The following is an 11,289-nucleotide window of genomic DNA, read 5'->3' on the forward strand; positions in this document are numbered from 1 at the left end:
AAAATAAAGATGTCTTTACCGAATTGTGAGCTTATCTGGAAATGCATTTGCCCTTAGGAAATACTTCATGACTTAATTTTTTTCCTTCAATCACACTTATTGCATAAAAACAAATGCATGCTGTACACAAACCCACTATGGTGCAATAGAGCTTTCTTCAAGTGTCTGCACTAAAACACCACAGGGAATTTAGTCGGCAGAATTAGTCACATCTCTGTCTGACTGTCTGGACCCTGGAGGTCTTCAGAGAGTAGAGAGAGTTGTTGGAAGCTCTGTCAGGATAGTGTGACATTTTGAGCCCAGACATCACGTTGTCTCCTTTCGGTGCCTTTGTTATTTTATGATACTTACATTAGTCTACATTGCAAGACTCAAACAAGTTTTATTGGTATGCTAAACAGGGGGTTTGCACTTGCAAAGTATTACTAAACATTTTATACACTAGCACACACACATTATTAAGGGAAACGTTTAAAATCACAATCACATTATTAAAGGAAAAGTTTAAAATCACAATCATGTTCTCACTCTCATGATGTTTCAAACCAGCTTGTCGTTCTTTCTTCTTTGTAACACAAAAGGAGGAATTCCAAAGAATGTGCTGGTCACTCTTTCTGTAAAATTAAAAGGAAGTGGGACTGAAGCTTTCAAGCTTCAAAAAAAGAAAAAGTAGTTTTGTTTTATGGTCCTGTTGGATAATTTTTTAAGATGGAAAGCTCCAGTTCCCATTAATTGTAGCTGTAGGGTTTCTGTAAGTTATTTGATGAGTAGCCTTGTCAATTTATTTATGTATTTAAATTATTTTGCCTACTTTGACATCTGTTTCTAATGTCAAAACTGACCACACTTTAGATTGTGGTAGATTATAAATTTGTCTAGTTTGAGGGGAAGAAATGCTAAGCAGACAGTATTGGTTTTTTGCAACCCAGGCTTATTGAAAAGACGTAGGCCTACCCGTGGTTACAATTCTGTAAAATATTAGGCTACTTTGCCTCTTGGTTGTGTTGGGACGCTTTCAAAGTGAAAAGTCCAGTGAGTGGCACTAAAAGCACGATTAGTTTTATTCTAAACAGATTAACGTGAATCTGGCAATGTCTTTTTTTTACATTGGTTGTACGACGTAGCCTACTAGCTGTGTATCGCGGCAGTTCTGAATTGCAATGATTGACGATGAGTGGTGCTATGTTTAAAACTCTATCACATTTGAAATAACGTACCACCTACACTAAACCGTAACCTGACATTGTTAACAAAAGCAAACATGACAGATTTGCTGAAGCAACCATGGCATTTCAGCTTGCTTCTACAAGTCATTGAGCTTTTTTTGTCGTGTCTCACATTTCACAGGTCTTGTTGTTGCTGTAGTGAGCAATGTAGGAACATTTTCTATCAGAAAAGCAACATATATATGGATCTGGTAATGTGCTGCAAATGTCAAAATGTATTAGGTTGCAAATCATGGTAAAGGTGTTTAATGGTCATAACAGTATTTTCATGAGCACATGAAAATAAGTCTTTATTAATCGATAATCTGCCTCGGTAATCATAAATTTGTGTGAAAATGAATAAAAGTTGTTGCTGTTTAAATGCCTCCGGTTTTCATTTCAGCTGGAAACTGATGTATTTATTGGTAGATTTTTTGAATTTTGTAGAAAGAGGCATGTTTTTTCAATGAGCCTGTGTTGTGTTTTCGCCTGTTCTTAGTTCGGTATGACATTATCACAATGTAGGTCCTTCAACAGGGAGAATTGTGCTGACAAGTAAAATTCATCTCACTTTAGTGAGATTGCATCAATTTCATTTGAACTATTTTGTGAGTAATAATCCACTCTTGTTCATCAAGTCAAGTCACCTTTGTTTATATAGTGCTTTATGCAATACAGATTATTTCAAAGCATATTTACAGTGATAATGAAAATAATGCATTTAATAATGCAGTTGTTCAGCTGAAGTCAGTTCAGTAAATGCAATGCATAGGAGAGGCAAGTAAGAAAAGAAATGATATTATTGCTATTGAGTGAAGCAACACACCATACTCACCATGTAGCCACCCACAAGCATAAGCATAATCTCCACTTATCAGCACAAAGGTAACCACAAACACAACAGAGACTCTTCCAAATCTTAATGCAACTGAGCAGGAAACAATAACAAGTCTTTCCCTTTACTCAAAAACGTAACATTTCCCCTCCTGTTTCAAGGACATTACAAGTCCACTGTCCAGTTACAGTTGATGCCACAAGATATTGTGTTTATAAAAAGATATGTGACCCTGGACCACAAAACCATGGGTCACATGGGTCAATGTTTTGCGATTTTATAATAAATAATTAGCTTTTTTCTGAATAAATAAGCTTTCCATTAATGTATGGTCTGTTAGGATAGGACGATATTTGGCAGAGATACAACTATTTGAAAATCTGGTATCTGAGGGTGCATAAATTCGAAACATTGAGAAAATCGCCTTTAAAGCAACACCAAGTAACTTTTCCTCTGCGGTCGCGCTACAGGTTGGTAGCGGAATTGTCCATTACCGGGTGGTGATGTGGATAAGACACATTCCTTTGGTGTGAGAGACCCGGGTTCGAATCCACTGTGAGACACCAATGTTTCCCTGAGCAAGACACTTAACCCCTAATTGCTCCAGAGGCGTTCGACCTCTGACATATAACAATTGTAAGTCGCTTTGGATAAAAAGCTTCAGATAAATGTAAATGTTAATGAACCGCTGTATGTTTAGCGGTTAATAATTTAGCCTACCGCAGCCTACTGTCGCACGCACATGCTCTCTGTTTATCCAGCACAGGCTTTGGAATCAACAATGGCCACAGACAAGGTAGAGTATGATTTTATGAAAGTATGATGTATTGCGACGTCACAAACGAGCAATTGTAGCAATTGTAACGCTTGCCGTAAAGCAAGTCAAATTAGTAGTTTTCTTATGTCTCATTAGAACTACAGAAATGTGACCAGATCTGGCAATCTTACATAGCGTGGATATATCAGATAAAGGACCGCAAAACTGTGGCATAAGTGCATTTCACCATGTCACGACTTGATGAACCACTGAAACGATTTTGGAAACATTATTTTAAGGTAAAAAATCTTACTTAGTGTTGCTTTAAAGTTGCTTAAAAGCCCCCGCCCGTTGCTTTTTTATTTATTTATTTACAGTAGGAAATTTACAAAATATTTTAATGGAACATGATCTTTACTTAATATCCTAATGATTTTTGGCATGAAAGAAAAATCGATAACTTTGACCCATACATATTGTTGGCTATTGCTACAAATATACCCGTGCTACTTGTGACTAGTTTTGTGATCCAGGGTCACATATAATTTTACAAATGCACACAGACTGATTGTAATGAAATAAATTCTGACAATTTACAAGAACTGTGTTGCTGCAGTGAATTTTTATATATTAAGTATATGTCATGTTTTGAGTGCGTATTCCACAAGATATTCCAAAACTATACTTAATTCAGGAACTGAACAATTTGCACAGTATGTCAAGTGTATATTTTCTGTACTGATTTGCCAATTGGGCTATAATTTCTTAACAACAGCCTTCGGTCATAATGGTGCCATTTAACATCAGGCTTGTTTGACATAATTGCAGGTGTGTGTGTGTCTCTGTGTGTGTGTGTGTGTGTGTGTGTGTGTGTGTGTGTCTCTGTGTGTGTGTGTGTGTGTGTGGTGTGGGGGGGGGGGGGGGGGGGACGGGTTGGCACAGAGTGAAGATGGTTAACATCAACAGACACAGAATAAAGCTTTTGTACTGAGTCATATCCCCCGCTATCAGATGACCCCTGACATTGACCTCTGACTTTGAGCTCTGCCCTCAGGGCAGCATGAGTGAAGGACAGTGCAGCAATTCAGCAAAAGGTAGAATGTGAACTTCTGCTTTTCTACACAGAATGTTTTATATTTCAAGAGTTGAATTTTTAAAAAACGCATCTCTGTGATGTTCGTGTCTGGCAGTTCTGGATCCCGCTGTTATATGCATGACCTGCTCGAAAGCCTGTTTCACCCTCTACTGATCCACCTTACTGCATTTCCTCCTCTCCCGTCTCCTCCTGCACGCGCACAACTTTGTGTCCAGCTGTTCCCTCATTTCCTTCCCCAACCTTCTTTGATTCTTTCCTCCATCACTTCTTTTACTTTCTCTGACCTTTCTGGAATTCTGGGTCAAATTGCACGACTGCTTTACAGTTATGCTTCAGTTTGCATGCTGCCATGCTTCATTAAAACAGCTAAACATTGGATGCGTGCGTGGTGCATCTGGGTTCAGTTTGATCAAATTTGCCACTCAAAGAACCTTTAGATTCTCAGAATCCTCATTTGACAATTTTAGAAAAATGTTTCCCACTGGGAGCATGTTGGATTACCTCTGTTGAGGCTGAAGTGATTCCTAATGGTAATCCATGTAGAGAGGCCACATGAGGATCTCCATTATAGATCATTTGTTTGGAAGATCAAAGGGGTCAAGAGTGCTCCATATGTTAGGTACATGCTGTGAACATGATCTTGCTTGAAGTGCAATCGCCCTTGGGCACCTTTGCTCATGGATAGTGGGTGTAGTGCAAATTCATACGAACAGAATGGAAATTTGCATGAGATATTTTGATTTCTCTAATACCTAAACACCCTGCTGAATAAAAACAGTTTCGAGCAGCATCTGTGTTGTTGCTGGTCCCAGCTGGTTTCTGCTTTTTTGTTATGGTTGGTACGTGACTATAATTTAGCAATATCTTGTGTTCTTTCTGACAAAAGTCCCAACTTTAACATCTTAAGGTTGTGTAAACATGTTAGCATGTCAGAATGTTGACTAACCACAGACCAACATTATGTTCCACTCATAATGGAATTGAGAAAGTTTTTTGGAACTTAATTGAGATTGAGGAATTGAACTAAGGAAGTAATATGAACTGCAATTTAAAGACATTTAAAGAAAGGTTGCCAAGAAAAACTTTGATGGCTTGATGTTCAATTCAACTCAAATTCCAACACTTTAAAACGAGCCATGTCTTACAGCAACAGAAAAATGTTTCTCTCTCTCTCTCTGGATTTATATATATATATAATATGTATATCTGTTTATGTTAAACTTTTTTGCCCATTTTTCTGTTGCTTTAGTATATAAGATGTGGTTCGTTTTGATTCAACAGTTAGAATTTGAGTTGAATTGAACATCAAGTTTGTCTATATATATATATATGTGTGTGTGTGTGTGTGTGTGTGTGTGTGTGTGTGTGTGTGTGTGTGTGTGTGTGTGTGTGTGTGTGTGTGTGTGTGTGTGTGTGTGTGTGTGTGTGTGTGTGTATTGCGAGTATGCTTTAAATTGATTTTAAAAAAGACTTACAATTTTACAAAAAAATAAATGCTGTTCTTTGGAACTTTTCATTTTATTAAAAAATCCTGTTACTGTTTCCACATAGTTAGGATGCAGCATAATTGTTTAAACATTGCTAATAATCAGAAATGTTTCTTGAGCATCAAATCATCACATTAAAATGATTTAAGGGTTACGTGACACTGAAAACTGATGCTGAAAATTCAGCTTTACCATCACAGGAATAAATTCCATTTTCAAATATATTCTATTAGAAAACCTGTTATTTAAATTGCAATAATATTTCACAATATTAATGTATTTTTTAAATCCTTTTTGATCAAATAAATGCTGCCTTGATGAGCATAAGAGACTTCTTTCAAAAGCTTTGGGACGGTAGCATATTTATTTTGAACAAAAGATGATTGAAATCAGACATGGCTATGGTTTTCCAATATAATGAATAAAAGGTAAAAATCATTTAACTAATACAGGTGGCTAAAGAAGCTTTATAACACATTTAAAATAAAAAGGCTAGTTTTCAACTGCTAATTGTAATGTGGAGTGCTTCATCAGGAGCTTGCAGTGCATTATATTAATTATAATGGGAGCGATTAAGTATAACCTTAACCATTAACTATCCCTAGAATAGGAATGTTCTTCCAGATCAATCAAAGATGATGATCCAGGAACACGTCCTACTTTTTCAAAATTGCAGTCACTGAAAACTTGGCAGCATGGTGAAGTGAGTTGTCAAAGGAAGTCTTGCTAGATATGTTAGTTAAGAAGCCTGTTGGGAAAACCAGCACCCATGCTGGGAACCAGCATCCAAAACACAACATATGCTGGTGAGCAGCTATGCAGGTCTTTTCACAGGAACTAGACTCAAGTACCTTCTTCTGATCCAGCACAAGTCAGATCACCAATGTGATAGTGAATGTCTGTCAGTGTTATGTTTCCAAGCCAAAGGGGCCACAGTACTGATGGCTGCCATATGGTTACAGGTCAAAACAACAGATTTTGCCTTCAGAGTTTGTGAAGATAAAGTATCAGCAAAAAAGATGGTGTCCCTTTTCCCATCCCATATTTCTTTTATTGAATTACTTATTCCTCAAACTGGTACAAACCGGCCTTGTTGTACTTTTCACACGTTTTAAATCCCAGATACGATCAACAGCAAGTCCTGACTGGCTGGGACTTCAAAATCCTTTCTAAATCACATTATTGGACTCGTATTACCATACAAATGACCGGCCCTCTTAGGGAAAACATAGCCTTCTCAGCAATGTAGTTAATAAAGAAAAGCGTAAAAATGGACTTGTGGATTAGTATTGTGTTGTGTTAAGGACACTTGAGCACCCCTCTGTAAATAAAGGCCTAATCTCCAGGAAACCAGAAAACCCACTCCCTATTCCTCTTGACGCCCCCCCTGGTGGAGCACTTTTTGGGTCTTACATGCCATTAGGGTTGTCTATATATCTGCCCTGAGTTACAAACAAGTATGATCACATAATTAAACCCAATGTAAACATTATACTGGTGCACACATACTCAATCAGCACACAGTTTGGAGCATGGGAACTGACTTCTGTGCTCCGCTAATAATAAATCAACTACATCCCTATGAGGAAAGATTGAAGTAATGATTGTCTTATACAGTGGTTTAGATGCAGTCACTGAAATAAGAAAGAAAACAGCATTGTGAACTGTTGATAAAGAAGAGGTATCACCTGCTTATGAGTTTGTTCATTCTCCCATGGACAAACAATCTGGAAAACGTCATGAATGCAGCTGTGCAAGACCATTAAATGGTGTAAGCACCGTTCCACAAAAAACAAAGCTGGTCTTATAAAAAGGAAAATGAGCAGGTGATAAAAGGTATGAGCGAAGGGGGGCGTGAGGGATTTCAACCTGTGAGCGTCTGTTAGACATGTGGCGCGACTGACACTTAAGCCACTAATGGATGATTAGGAGGAAGAAGAGATCAGCCATCTTGACTCCAGGTGCCATTATTTACTTTTTCAATAATGGCTGAAGGGGAAGAAGTGGAAGAACAGACACCTCACCATAGTGAGTGTTTCTGTGAAAAAAAAACTTACAATTTAAAATGGTGTCTAATTGTCCAGTCCGTTGGTAAGATAAAGCCATGATAGATTTGGTGGCTTTGCGAGGCAAGTGCTTGCTTAAGCATTTCCTTACTAGGATTTACTCCATTTTAGCTAAACAATGTATAGTAGGATATAGTTTATTAGCCTTTTATGATTATTTTGATTAAAGGGATACTTCCCCCAAAAATTTAAATTTTGTTGTTCCAAACTTGTAAGACTTTCATTCAACTTCAGGACATGAAAATCTTTTTGATGAAATCTGAGAGCTTTCTGTCCCTCCATTGACAGCCTAAACAACTACCACTTTCAAGACTGAACTGATTGTCAAGACATTACGGTAATCCATGTGACTCCAGTGGTTTAACCTCAATTTTATGAAGCGACGTAAATGCTTTGTTTGTGAAAATAAAACATAATTTACCACTTTATTTACAAAATATTAATCTCAAACGTGCGTTCACGAGAACACCACAACGCATGTTGCGTTAACAAGAGAGCGGACATTGTTATGTGAATGTGATTCTGAGATTAATATTTCTGAATGAGGGTTTTTGATGGATGAGTAATTAATGACAGAATTTTAGTTTTTGGGTAAACTATCCCTTTAAGGATCCTATTTCATTTAAATACGTTAATTATTTTAATTGAATTATGTTGATCAGTTTATCAAAATTATCAGTTTAATGTAAAGAGACAACTATAAGGTCAATGCTTTGATAAGACTACATTGCAAAAGTTTAGACTTGGTACCAAATGTCACTTCTGATACTTTGACAGTAATATTCCCTCAAACAAACAATGCAATGCCGTGCTGCAAATTGGACAAATCAATGAGCGTGACAGTAGACTTATCATAAGACCTCAGACTCACTGGATCACAGGACTGCAGACCACATGACAGAAAGAGAATCTACTGATGTTCTAAAAATATAAATGGTCTGTGATGATGACGTAAAAAGAGGAAGGGTATATGCCAATACGCAAATGCTGGAGGTGTTCCCGCTTTAATAAGGAGAGGAAATGAAATATAAGCACAGTTCTGTATTTTATGCCTAGATTATTTTTCTTTTAAAGGTCTCTGACTAGTACACACACACACACACACACACACACACACACACACACATATATATATACGTGTGTGTGTGTGTGTGTGTGTGTGTGTGTGTGTGTGTGTGTGTGTGTCTGTGTGTGTCTGTGTCTGTGTGTGTGTGTATACTAGTCAGAGACCTTTAAAAGAAAAATAATATATATATATATATATATATATATATATACAGTTTACCAGTGTATACAGAGAGCTTTAAAAGAAAAATAATGTAGGTGTGAAATACAGAACTGTTTCAGTGATAACTGTTAGCACATACCGATACCAGATGTGTAAAGGTTAAAGTACATTCAGCTGATCATTATAATCACACTGCATCAATGTCCTGATCACTCTGTCTGGGTTTATTTTACAAAAATGAATGGCCGGATGGCTGTACATTATCAATATATTTACAACAACAATACAGTAGTAACATAACTGAACTTGAAATATTGATATGGGTTTGAATTATTTTGGCAAGAGACCGCATATGAGATACAAGATACTAACACAGCAAAGCTAATTATTTGGAATAATGGTCAATTATAAAGTACAGCGGCTATTATACAAAAATATTTGACTTCAATGTTGCAATGTTGCAATTGACCAATCAGAATCAAGTATTGGGGGCAAATTTTGTAGTGTGTGTATGTGTGAGTGTGTGTGTGTGTGTGTGTGTGTGTGTGTGTGTGTGTGTGTGTGTGTGTGTGTGTGTGTGTGTGTGTGTGTGTGTGTGTGTGTGTGTGTACTGTATATATTAGTATTTTTAACAATCTGCTGTTGTACAATGACAATAAAAAAGCAAATTATGTATCTTTGGAACCAAAATGTTGTCTTATTACACTTACACTCAGTATAGACACTTCATATTTTTAATAGATGGATTCTTTGAATTGAAATTCTTTACAAAATAATCATATTCTACATCTTAATATTAAGAATCGCATAGTGAGGATTCATACCTGCTTCGAAACTATTAAATTACCTATTAAAATATGAAATAATTCAAATTTGTTCTAAATTAAACATCTTTTAATGCAGAATGACAGAGGATATGAGCTTTTCATGTTCAAACTTCAAACAGGAAGCAATGATTTTGCCTGCATTAGAAACAATCTAAATTTAGCAGCATCCTCTCAGAGTACCTATAGCGCGACCACACGCATCAAGCCCCTGTGAGGAAGACAGTGACACAGATGTGGCATTTCACAAAAATGTTTGATGTCCCTAAATAATGCTTGAAGCATTGAAGGGAAAATAGCAATGAAAATGATTCTGAATAATTAAGTTGTTCTCCTTTAGCTAGAGGAACTCATAATGACCGCTAACGTCTGTCCTATGAAGGGTGAGGCACTTGCAAAAGACGTTGGCATAAACCACATCAAAACGGAACTTCTTCGAGTAAAACCTGATGGTGGAAACCAGAGTGTGGCAAACCAAAATACAGAGCATGTGAGAGATACATAATAGCTTGGAAAGGAAGTTAGCTATATTTTGGGGGGTTCCTGAGGTGAGTACCAGGAACATTCATAGATTTTCCTGGTGGTGGTGGTGGAAAGGGCTTGGGGTGGTCAAAACAGCTGCCAGATGTGGAGGAGTCCCAGGAGCCCTGTCACATTCTCACACACAATGCACGGCTTGTGAAGTCACCACAGGAAGTGAGGTCAGGGTTCCTGACCCCTCCTCTCAGCTGACAGAAATGTAGAGTTCAAACCGGAGTCTCTTGGACTTTTGTAAAATGCATCAATCTGTTTGTCAAAGTATATGGCAGCGAAACCTCTGAATCCATTCAAAATGTTCTAGATGGGTGTGATTTTATCATTTGAGTATTTACATCTCAAAACAGTGAAATCAGCTCACACAATGCTGCTTAAAATGAGACAGGAACGACTTGGATGTGGATGTGTCATTATTCAGGATGACTCACTGATTTCCATTCATGCTCGAGGGGCTTATCTACTCAACAGGATGAAATCAAGCACATGGTCCTTATTAATGTTTTTTTTTTATTACTGGGTTATTGATGCCAGAAAGCTTGAATTTAAAAGTAGTGTTCAATGAAGCAAATTTCTTATGATTCATACCTGCCTTCCCTGTGTGAACACGATACAACATAACCCCAATGACAAACAAGCCTAGACCAAACGGCACACACCTGAGGCGAAACGTGTTCATCAAGACAAAAAAAAAAAACTATCCTGGCAGATATCAACGCATACATCAATGATGAAAGGAAAAGGAGAAGAAAAAATAAACCGTTGAGCCGAGCGTATTCTATTGAATCAGCAAAGGTGGTTAACACATGTAGGAGCAGATGTCATACGAGACGTATAATTTTCCCCTGACCACATGAAGTCTTGATATTAGGGTGGTATAGGTCACAGAAACAAGATGATTTTAATGTTGATTGTAAACTCATCAGCTGAAGGGCAATGAGGATAACGGTAAGAAACCATGTGTAATTTCCTGCCCCAAAACATTTCCGTGAGGTGCCAAGTGCACACGCATCAGGTTGTTCAGGCCACATACATATTCATCAGCATTCAGAAGTTTGGGAATCCCACATTCTACAATTATGGAAGTGAAAAATGACAAAGGACATTCCCTAACAGATAGCAGTCCAATCAATATCAATCCAAAGTAACTTGATTCTTCACCACCAGATCTCACCATATAATTGGAAGCATTCATATTTATTGTTGCCTTTGTTATAAAACGTCTAATTAAGCCATATGAAATATAGTGGGAAAATC

The sequence above is a fragment of the Siphateles boraxobius genome, unplaced genomic scaffold (assembly GCF_051911475.1).
Source record: "Siphateles boraxobius isolate OS27281-9 unplaced genomic scaffold, OSU_SipBor_1 66, whole genome shotgun sequence".
Lineage (NCBI taxonomy): Eukaryota > Metazoa > Chordata > Actinopteri > Cypriniformes > Leuciscidae > Siphateles > Siphateles boraxobius.